Source organism: Solanum lycopersicum, chromosome 12 (genome assembly GCF_036512215.1).
Source record: "Solanum lycopersicum chromosome 12, SLM_r2.1".
In the NCBI taxonomy this organism is placed as follows: domain Eukaryota; kingdom Viridiplantae; phylum Streptophyta; class Magnoliopsida; order Solanales; family Solanaceae; genus Solanum; species Solanum lycopersicum.
In genome coordinates this window covers 8273221-8285480 of record NC_090811.1, presented here as the reverse complement: position 1 = coordinate 8285480, position 12260 = coordinate 8273221, and positions in this window count along the sequence as shown.

Sequence of the window (12260 nt, the reverse complement as noted above, 5' to 3'; positions counted from 1 at the left end):
CACAGAGAAACAATCACAAGATCAGCAAAACACATGTTCAAGTTCATCAATAATAAAAATGTGCAATGCCATGAGATGCAATGTCAAATATCGTGATGCATGTCTTTCCTAACGATACACACCCGCTGTCTCTCAGGCTGGGACCCATGGGGGACATATCTGTCCATGCATCTGTCGCGGTGCACGACACGACCCTCGATAAAATAGTAACCTTCGCGGCGCGCGATACGTCCCTCGAAATATAATATCCATCACGGCGCGCGATACGACCCTCGAAAATAGTACATCATCCTCTTACCACAACCATGTCTCAGATACAATGCAAATGACATGCTCAAATGAAAAGGAGGAGATAACCATTTGATAACAAAGCACAATTTACAACAAGAAATACAACACCAACAAATAAACAACAAGTCTCCAAATCATTCTCAACATCACACAAGGAAATACACGAATTTCGTACGCCTAACAAGAGTTTAGAAATCCACTTGCCTTAGCCAATCGAATAATTACTGTTGGACTTGAGCCTTCCCTTTCCGTTGAGCTTCCAAACCAATGGAATCTATTCAAGTATATATTCACAATAAGGTTTCAAAACTAACAACACTCACACTTTTATGTGTTTAACCTTGACCTAAAAGTTCACCCCAAATTTATAATCAAGTTCGTAATTCTTGATACCAACTAACATTTCAACTATTATATTTTCCAAGTTCCAAGTCTAAGGTTAAGTCCCTCTTTTTTTTAATACCAACTCTAATAATTCACCAACAATTAATTATCTATCTTAGTACAACAAACTCAAATTATAATATGCTAACAATAGTAAGGATATTTCTGTAAATTTACTCTCCAATACTTCCGTCTAGTCAAAGGCTTAATCAGTAGAGGTCACCATCCTGATACATTCTCAACTTTTCAAAATACAAATTTTTACATATATTTTTCTTTCCAATCACTTCCAACAACCCAATTTAATAATATCTTAGTTTATAATGTAAACAATAAGAAAAGAAAAATAAATCAAAGAAGAAAAAAAAATAATATTAAAATCGACAGTTTTACGAAATGAAAAAAACAATTTGCAGATTGTATTACCTGCATCCAAACTTTCCAAACATATATGTATGATCATATCGTGGCAATCAATGCCAATGATTAGATTATTGTTAGTATTATTTTTTTTTACAAAATTAGAAATATTATAAAATAATTAAAATTGTAAAGATTTGATTAATACATTACTCTTTCTTTCTACCTACCATAATTGCCTACGCATATATATGATATATAATATATAATGTTGAAAGTAGCAATTCAAAGCAACATACTTGCACTCGTTCAACGTCGCCGCCACAAGCAGTTCCTCCTTTTCCCTATTTTTTTATATTATATATTTTTTTAGAATTATTTAAGTACTAAAAGTGATAGGTTTTACCCACATATTTTATTAAATATAGTCTAAATGGTATAGGATCTTAAATAAATTATCACTTTAGCCCATAAACTCTCAATTAATTAACTCAAGTTACACTAATATTTAAAATTTCCAAAAATGACCTTCCGGGTCATTACATTTAAAACTGAACTAGGGATTTGATATTGTCAATAAATATAAATGTCTTTTATGATTAATTTGCACTACTCATTTATATTTAGAGGTTTTTGAATAATTTCTGAAGGTTGAGTCTCAATAAAGATATGTTTTAAGATTGTTATAATTTGTATCTATGCAGGGCAAATTCCTTTTTTGTGCTCACGGGTGCTTGGTCACATTTGTGGAAGATAAAATTCTTGGGGACTACATTTGTAAAGGACCCATCGTGTTCGCAAAAACTTATCTTATGATAGTTTGAGGCTTTGTGGTTCAATTCTGAGGTAGGTTATATTTTACTTTTCTTAGATTTATCTTGAGCAACAACTTAATTATTGAGTAAAGCATGTTATGAGTTAAGTGCTGTGTCAGAATAAAGTATTAATTAAGATGACTTGATTATATTGTGCTACCCAAATTGGAGTTTGAGCCAATAATGGAATGTAGCTTAAGGAACCCGGTACCTTATGATCCTAGGTTTATCTAACAAGGCTTGTGTTAAGAGAAATCCACTGACGTTAATATCCATATCTAAAAGAAAAGACTCGACCATAAAGATAAGAAATTAGGTTATGCTCGATCCTGAACCTAACTCTAGATTTTATCATAATTAGTGGGGTGGGGTAGAGAAGGGTAAGGGTAGTAGAGTTGGGTAAGCAGATCGGGGTTGGTGGATCATTTGAGGGTTTGATTTGGGATCCATTGCATGATATTTGAAAATGTTGTCATAAATTTTTTTAAGGAATATACATTTTTTTTTGGTTACAAATGTGAGTTCATATGTAGATATGCATATTTTACTTATATTTGTCCAAATTTTTATGTGTTAATAATCGACTGAAGTTTATTTTTGCCCAAATTTTTATGTGTTAATAATAGACTGAAGTTTATTTTGCCCAAATGAAATATAAGTGACTCAATTTATTAAAATATGAATTTAGTGGGCTGATTTTATAAATATGGGCCGAAATTGTCAACTCTATTTAGGGACAAACCAAATTTTAACAATATTTTTTTTATCAAATTTTATAAAACCCTAGTCGCCCCTTCTATAAAAATAAAAATAATGTTTGAGCAACCTCTCATTCAGCCATTATAAACGCAACTCAACCTATTGCGGCCGACGTAATATGCATTCACAGCATTGCAGAGAACGTTGATATCACTGACGTTTAAGGAATTCAATTCAAGCAAACTTATTTTCATGGATTCTTCATAATTGAATCAGCGAAACACCGAGTTGTAAGTTTTTTTTTTAATATTTTTTTATTTGATGATGTACGAGTAATTTATTTCTTATTGCTTTAAAAAACTATCTCTTGCAAATACTTTATTTCCTCAAAAAGATTCACACTTTGAAAAACCAGCGAATCATCGAGTTGTAAGTTCTTTTTTTTTTTAATATTTTTTTATTTGATGAGGTACGAGTAATTTATTTCTTATTGCTTTAAAAAACTATCTCTTGCAAATACTTTATTTCCTCAAAAAGATTCACACTTTGAAAAACATTTCAGTTTTTTTTTGTGTGTGTATCTAATCTAATAGAAAATCAATTGATATTATGTCTTTAAATTTAAGTTTTTTTGTAGATCCAAAATATTTTCTGACTTAGAGTACATAGTAATTTCAATATTGAATAAATAAGATATAATTCAACTATCCCAATCTAAAAATTCAAAACACTATGTAATGAGTAATTCATTATTTTTATAGGATTAAGTATTCACATTTGGTAACTTAAAAGAAATAATAGAAATAGTACGACTTACCTCTTGAGCTGAAGATTTTTTTCATTTTAGCTTTGTCAATTTAGATTTGACAATTTAGAAATAAAAGCTTTTTCAATTTAGATTTGTTTGTGTCCAACAAGAAACTAGTTCGATAAATGCATTTTAAGTTAAATTCAACAACTTAATTAATAACTTATGGGTTTAGGAGAGTGATTAGTGAGCTTAACAATGCCCTCATGCTACTCTTAGCTCTCAACACTCTCAAATGGAAAATAAAATAAAAAAGGAAGAGCAGGTATTTCATCACTGCAATCGTTGCTCTAGCAATCCAAATATCGCAAGGATTAGGTGGCTAAATTGTCAGTCCTAGTAAGTCATAAATGACTTTTGGTCACTACAGAAAAGCTCCAAATGTCGAAAAGCCACAAAATAGAGAAAATGACTCAAAGGACCATTACAAAATAGCAAACTGAAAGAGAAAAAAACAGTTTTTATATCCATTTCGTGAACATGGATGAAGCTCCAAATAGTGACATGAATATTGATAATCTTGTATAGACCATGGGGCTTTCCTTTTTGTAAAGGTGTGTACTAGTCAAATATATTTGGATTTTTTCAAGAGCATATTATTCCTAACACTTAAATGTAAAATGTTTCTCCAAATTATCATCAAAATTCTTAAAATATTTCATAATTACCTAATTTTTTTCTTAAAGAGAAGCAACCTATTACCACCATCAATATCCCTAGCAACTAGCAATTCATTGATAGATAAGAATTTTTAAGATAATTTTAATATTACCCTTAATAAAGATGATTGACAACTCATTGTCTAATATTTTTTTCATGGGATAAAAGAATATTTCCATGTTACTAAGAGGAGCAAGGCACAAGTAAATTTAGAATTAGTGAAGAGAGAAATCAAGAAAATCCTAAAATGTTTGACCTTATGCCTAATTTTTTTTAATAGAAACAAAGGTGTCACTATTAATAATCAAGTAGGAGGGAGAAAGAGAACCTTAGGATTAATAACATGATTTTCCAACTACTTATGACCGAAATTTCAATGTTTTCTTTCTATTTTCAAGTATTTTTGAATTTACAATGGATGATCAAGGGTAAACTTTGATTTCATAAAATCTTTCTAATTTCCCAAAACAAGAATTTCAGCATAGGTTGTTGGAAAATTCAGAATCATGTCATAGTCTTATGGTTCTCTTGCTTCCTCATACTTGAAATATTAATTATGGCATCTTGTTTCTCCATAAAATTGGGAATGTAATCAAGCCATTTACTTTAATTTTTTATTGATATCATCACCCTTCACTAGTACTACTTTTGCTTGTTCCTCCTTCCTCTTGTAGCATGGTAACAATCTTTTCACCCATAAACAAAATATAAGATAATGAATAGTCATCGTCTTTATTAAGGGAAATCTTTAAGTTATTTTTTAAGAATTTGTATCTATTGATGAACTACTAGGAATGTTGATGATGGTAATGGATTGCTCCTCTTTAAAAATAACATCACATAATTTTGAAGTATTCTAATAATTTTGATGATAACTTGTTATTTTTTATTGAAGTGCTAGGAATAATGTTCACCCTTCTACGAAAATCATACAAGTCAATATCCATGTTACTGTTTGGAGCTTTATCCATGTTTTCATGAATGGATAGATAAACAAATATGGCATGAACAAGTTCATGAATTCCAAGATTATAGTTATTTTTCTTACTTCTTTGTGATGCGATAAAGAGAATTCTTTATTTTTATGAGGATAACTTTTTCTTTATTTTTTACTTAACAATCAACTAAAAAATAATCAAATCATTTTGGAACGACTAAAACAAAAAAAAAATCTTAATTGGTAAAATATGAAAATAATATTATCTATGCAACAAGATTTAAAAATCAGTTTAATTCATCAAAGAAAAGGGCAAGAAATAAAGGAAATAATATTTTCTTTCTCGTGTCAAGGTGTGTTTTGGTGGAAAACATCATTAATTTTTTTAAAGCAAATTGATTTTGGGTATTTCAGTTTTATAAGTGAAAACTTTAAATTTTGACCAATATCAATACTTGAGTTTGGCAGGTTGAATCCAAATTTTAATAATTTCACTAGATCTGGAGGGTTATATATGGTGTAGTTGGAGGTTTGACATGATTCTCGAGTCTTTAAGTGGTTGAATCTTTGGTAGATTTCTTGTTTTCTTAAGTTTTGATTTGACCATGGTTAACATTCAGTCAAGATGACCCTGGACTAGTGATTTGATATTGTAGGTATAAATGTGTTTTATGATCAATTTGCAACACTGATTTATATTTAGAGGTTTTCGAATAATTTTTGAGGGTTGAATCTAAGTTTGGATATGTTGTTACGATTGTTATGGGTTGTATCAAGTGCAAGACAAATTCTTTCTTTGCGTTCGCAGGTACTTGGTCGCACTTGTAGAAAAGAAAATTCTTGGGGACTGCATTTGCAAAGGACCTATCATGTTTGTAAAAAAACTATCTTATGATAGTTTGAGGCTTTGCGGTTCAATTTCGAGGTAGGTTATATCTTACCTTTCATATATTTAGCTGACAACTTATTGCGTAAACCATGTTATGAATTAAGGTAATGTCTGAATGAAGTATTAATTAAGATAACTTGATGATGTGCTACCCGAATTGGAGTTTGAGTCGATAATGACATGTAGCTTAAGGAACTTGAAAAACTAAATCATTCTCGATCCTGAACCTAACTCCTCACTTTAACTCAAGTGAGGTGGGGTAGAGAGGGGTGAGGGTAATAGAGTTCGGTAAGTTGAGGTAAGCAGATTAGGGTGGATGGTTCATGTGGAGTTTGATTTATTATCCGTTGTGTGAATTTTGAAAATGTATTCATAAAAAATTTAAGGAAAATATTTCTTTTCTATTTACAAATATGAGTATATATATGGACATCCATATTTTACTTATATTTCTCCAACTTTTTATTTTTGCCCAAATGAAATATAAGTGACCCAATATATTAAAAGATGAATTTAATGGGCTGAATTTATTAATATGAGTCGAAATTGTCAACTCTATTTGGGGGAAAACCAAATTTTAACAATGTTTTTAAATCAAATGTTAGAAAACCCTAATCGCTTGCCCCTTCTATAAAAATAAAAATAACATTTGAACAATTTTCTCCTTCAATCATTATAAACGAAACTCAATCTATTGCGTCCGACATAAAATGCATTCACAACTTGAAGAGAACATTGATAACGACGGCGTTACGATTAAGAAATTCAATTCAAGCAGAATCCTTTTCATGGATTCATCATAATTGAATCAACGAAACACCAAGTTGTAAGATTTTTCTTTAAATTTATTTTTTAAAGTGATGATGTACTGGTAATTTATTCCTTACTGCTTTAAAGAACTATCTTGCAAATACTTTATTTCCATTAAAAGATTCAGATTTAAAAAAAAAACATTTCAATTTTATTTGTTGTATCTAATCTAATAGAAAATCGATTGATATTATGTCTTTTAATATAAGCTTTTTCATAGATCCGAAAGATTTTTTGACTTAAAGTACGTGGTAAATTAAACATTGAATAAATAAGATATAATTCAACTATTCCAATCTGAAAAGCTTTCTCTATGTGAAATTGATTAAAAGCTTTTTCAATTTAGGTTTGTTTGTGACCAACAAGAAACTAGTTCAATAAATCCATTTTAAGTAAAATTCAACAATTAAAACGATAACTTACAGGTTTAGGATCGTTATTAGTGACCTTAATAATGCCCCCATCCTTATCTTATCTTAATGAAATGAATTATACAAGAAAATAGTTGTCAACACTCTCAAATGGAAAATAAAATAACAAAGGAAGAGCAGATATCAAGTCAATATAATCGGTTCTCTAGCGATCCAAATGTCGCAAGGACTACTGGCCAAATTGTCAGTCTTAACAAGTCATATATGACTTTGTGTCACTACAGAAAATCTCTAGATGTCGAAAAAGCCATAAAAAAAAGACGAAAAGGACCATCACAAAATCGCAAACCAAAAGAGAAAAAAATCAATTCTTTTATATCCATTGGTAAACATGGATAAAGCTCCAAACAGTGACATGACTATTGATAAATTACATCAATATATAAGAATTCTTCAAAATAATTTATCATTTTACTCTAAATAAAGATGATGATTACTCATTTGTCTTATATTTTCCCATAGGATAAAAAAATATTTCCATGCGAGTAGAGGAGGAAGGCACAAGTAAATTTAGTACTAGTGAACAAGAAAATCCTAAAATGACTTGACCCTATGCGTAAATTTTTGGAGAATCAAGGTGTCATTATTAATAATCAAGTAGGGAGAAAGAGAATATTAGGATTAATAACATGATTTTACAATTACCTATGCCTGAAATTCCAACGTTTTCTTTCTCTTTTCAAGTATTTTTATGAATTTTCAAAGGTTGATCCATGGTAAACTTTGATTTCACGGACGACTCCCTTTCTAATTTCCCCAAAACAAGAAATTTAGCATGGGTGGTTGGAGAATTCAGAATCATGTCATTAGTCTTATGGTTCTCTTGCTCCCTCATACTTGAAATATTAATTATGACATCTTATTTCTCCATAAAATTAGGCTACCATTGACTTTAATGTTTTCTTGATATCTCACTTCAAAAAAAAAACAAACACCCAACTTGCAACATATTTTACTAACAACTTAAGTTAGTTAGTATTCTACTAACAAATTACCAACATATTTCTAGCTGAATTATATTTTAAAGCTTAACCATGAAATTCTAATAGATTACCAACCAGAACCTTACTAACTAAATATTTTAGTTGATAAATACGGCGGGAAAAAATGACGTCAAATTTAACAACATTCGATGAATGGATTACCAACTGAAATATTATTAACACACACCTTTTGTAGGTAATATTACCAACAAAGTTTATATTGGTTGGTAATATGACAAAAAATTGTTTATATAATTTAACATATTACCAATGAATTACTAACCAACATTTACCAACAACAAGATTTTGTTGCTAAATTTATCAACCAAATATAAATGTGCTGGTAAATTAGTGACGAAATGTAAATTTGTTGGTAAACTTCCAACCAATATCCAATTAGTTGGAAATTTTGCCGATGAATAAAGATAGTCGTTAGTAAGATACTAACATTGTTAAAATAGTTGGTAATATACCAACCGATTATTAAACTATTGGTAAAATTTACCAACATATTAAATATTAGTTGGTAGTATTACATGTGAATGTTTAGTTGATTAGTAACTATTACCAACTCTGATAAAATTTCTTGGTAAATTATTAATTACTAACTTATATTTTAATAGTTGCTAAATTCACCAATTGAAGTCAAAATTTTTTGGTAAATCAACATCTGGTGTTGAGACTTTCATATTCAGTTTATGTCATTAGGCATTTTAATTTTTAAATTTTAACCGAAACTTGATTTTGTTCAATATTATTTGTAAATATGCTCATATTAGAACTCCATTAATGTCATTTGTTTTGAAAAGTCTTTTTTGATCTAACATGAAGAATTGGTTCCAAGTTTTGAGGCTTCCATTTTTTGTTTGTGCCTTAGGTGTTTTAAATCTTATGTTTTAACCAAAATTAGACTTTGGTCAATGTTTTTGTGAACGTGCTCATATGAGAAATATGCCAGCATAATTAACTCCAAAGGCCCTTTTTTATCTAGTAGGATGATTTGTTCGGATTTTGAGGCTTTCATTTTTAGTGTATGCCGTTAGGTGTTTAAACTTATAAATTTTGGTCAAAATTTTATTTCGGTCAATATATTTGATAAATGTGCTTAGATGCGGAAGGTCATTTTTATGTAGTAAGATAGGGGATTCAGGTTTTGAGGCTTCCGTTTTTAGTTTGTGCCGTTAGGCATTTTAACTTTAAATTTTTGTCCAAAATTTCACTTTAGTCAATATTTTTGGTAATCATGCTCGAACTGAAATTTTATAACCTCGGTTAGCCATAAAAGTTCAATTTTTTTTGTCATAGGATGGTTTGTTCGGATTTTGAGACTTTTATTTTCACTTTGTGTCGTTAAGCATTTTGACTTTTAATTTTTGGTTAAAATTTGAATTAGAGCAATTTTTTTAGAAACATCTCAAATTTGAATTTTATCTGCACGGTTAGCGCTAGAAGGTCATTTTTAAATTTATCAAATAAAAGGACAAGAAAAGAAAATAAAGTAAATAAGAGTTTCTTTCTCCTGTCAAGGTGTGCGTTTTGGTGGAAACCATCATTAATTTTGTATAAAACAAATTGATTTTAGGTCTTTCAGTTTTATAAGTGAAAACTATAAATTTTGACCAATGTCAATATTTGAGTTTGGCAAGTTTTAATCCAAATTTTAATAATTTTACTAGATCTAGAGGGTTATATATATTGTAGTTGGAGGTTCGACATGATTCTCGAGTCTTTAAGTGGTATTTTGAATCTTTAATTGGTAAATTTCTTATTTTCTTAAGTTTTGACTTGACAATGGTTATCATTCGGTCAAGATGACCCTGAACTAGTGATTTGATATTGTCAATAGGAATAAATGTGTTTTATGATAAATTTGCACCACTAATTTATATTTAGAGTTTTCGAATAATTTCTTAGGGTTGAGTCTAAATTTGGATATATTTTTACAATTGTTAGGAGTTGTATCAAGTGCAAGACAAATTCCTTCTATGTGTTTGCAGGTACTTGGTCACATTTGTAGAAAACGAAATTCTTGGGGATTGCATTTGCAAAGGACCTATCGTATTTGCAAATAACTATCTTATGATAGTTTGGGGCTTTGCGGTTCATTTTCGAGGTAGGTTATATCTTGCTTTTCTTGGATTTAGCTGAAAATTTATTGCGTAAAGCATGTTCTGAGTTAAGTGTAATATCTTAATGAAGTATTAATTGAGATGACTTGATGATGTGCTACCCAACTTGGAGTCTGACCCCATAATGGTAATGTCAAACCCCGAGCCTACAACCTGGGCAGGACTGACACTCAGTGAACATAGTTGGCGTCGAGCGTGTAACACCCCGTAGACAAAATAGATCAAAAATTAGTTTTTCAGATAAATCTGCAGGTGCTATCAACGATGGCATCGACGGACCGTAGCCTGAACCACGGTCCATCCTGCACAAACGTCGATGGGATCTGAAACTCACAAAAATTTCAGCCTAGAAAAATTGGTTAAGTCTTGGACGACGGACGGACTTACGGTCCATATGTCAAACGACGATCGGTAGTCCGTGACTATCGATCAAGACTCCATTCAACCACTCTCTAACAAGAGCTATGGAAGACCAACATGGTTTGTAGGTGGACCTACAATTCATAGGTCTGACCGTAGGTGGAATATTTACAGCCAGTTAAGGGGAAATGCAATTGGATCAACTTAAAATGATCATAACTCTTAGCACCAAATGAACTAGGTCTCCCATGACATATCAACAGATAAATAATTGAATTATCTTTCCATAGCCACCCACCTTGATAAAATTAAACCTCCGAGTAAAACTTTATGCCTATTTTAGTAAGTCCTACTGAACAGGCCCTCACGACGGAGCGTCGGGCGCACGACGGACCGTCAGTCCTGGCCATCGTGAGTCCAAACAGCAACCTTCCCAGGGTTTTTTGACCTTCCCACTCTGTTTAAACCCTAAGTTACGTCGTTTTGACCCTAATTCTTCCGATGTTAGTCAGTTTAAGCCTAGAAACATAATTAAACATATCCAAGTCGAATCATTAAATCAAAACATAGAAAATTAGAAGCAAGAGAGGAGAAAAAAGCTCAAGAACCCTAGTTCAAGAACGCCACAAGCTCCAGCAGTTCTAGCCCCGAAACTTAAGTTTTTTTTCGTGGATTTCATCACCAGGTATGTGGGATTTCACTAGTGGGTTCCTTTCACCTATAGGGTCCTTAGTTTCAGTCAGTTCTTGATTCTCTTATCATGATTAAACATAGGGTTTCTAGAACTTTGATATAACTTCATGAATTTATTAAATATATGTTCCAAATAAGATTATCATGTTCTTACCCAGATTATCGAGTATCCAGTATTTACAGAAATTCAGATATAATCAGTTAATTTATAGAATTTATTGGGAGTAGCATAATACCGAGTTAGACTAGGGTTTAGCGCACCAAATAGTCCCAGAACTACTAACCTAGTAGGTTGTAAGTCCCCTATATGGGCAATCAGTTTAGTGATCATGCCAGCATGACTTTATACCTCTGGCAGGGTATATTGGGTCCTCTTGATGGGGCGTATACATCGGACTCCACATTTAGCTCATGTGGTTTTATTATTGCTTATTAGTAGCTCCCACAGTTTAGTCAGACTCACTTCATTGACCATTTATCAGTATATTCAGTATTCAGTTTCAGCATGTTATAAATTGGTCATTGCATCCAGTTAGCTCAGAAATCAGCACATCACGTTAAGATTATTATACTTGTTTTTGTGCTTGTTCAATTATGTTGTATTTCAGCTTTACTCTATCCTTTATGCTCAGTACCTTTCAAGTACTTGCACATACGTGCGCTACATCTTCTCGTGATGTAGATTCAGGTTCTTAGCATCCAGATCACGCATAGATCGATTTCCCGATCTCCAGTTCAGCAGATTCAGTGATGAGTCACGAGTTCCTTTTAGTATTATTATTTATTTAGTTTTAATTTTTGCTAGACTTAGTTGGGCTTTTCCCATCATTTCTAGTCAGTTAGAGACTTATTTTCAGACATAGTTAGTTTCATATTAGTATTGAGTTAATAATTTTTCTTTGTATTAAACTCATCACTTTCAAATATCGCAGTTATATTATGTGGATATTCTCCATATTAGCTTCCGCATCAGTTTATTATCTTTAGTATGCTCATGATCATTCCAGCAGG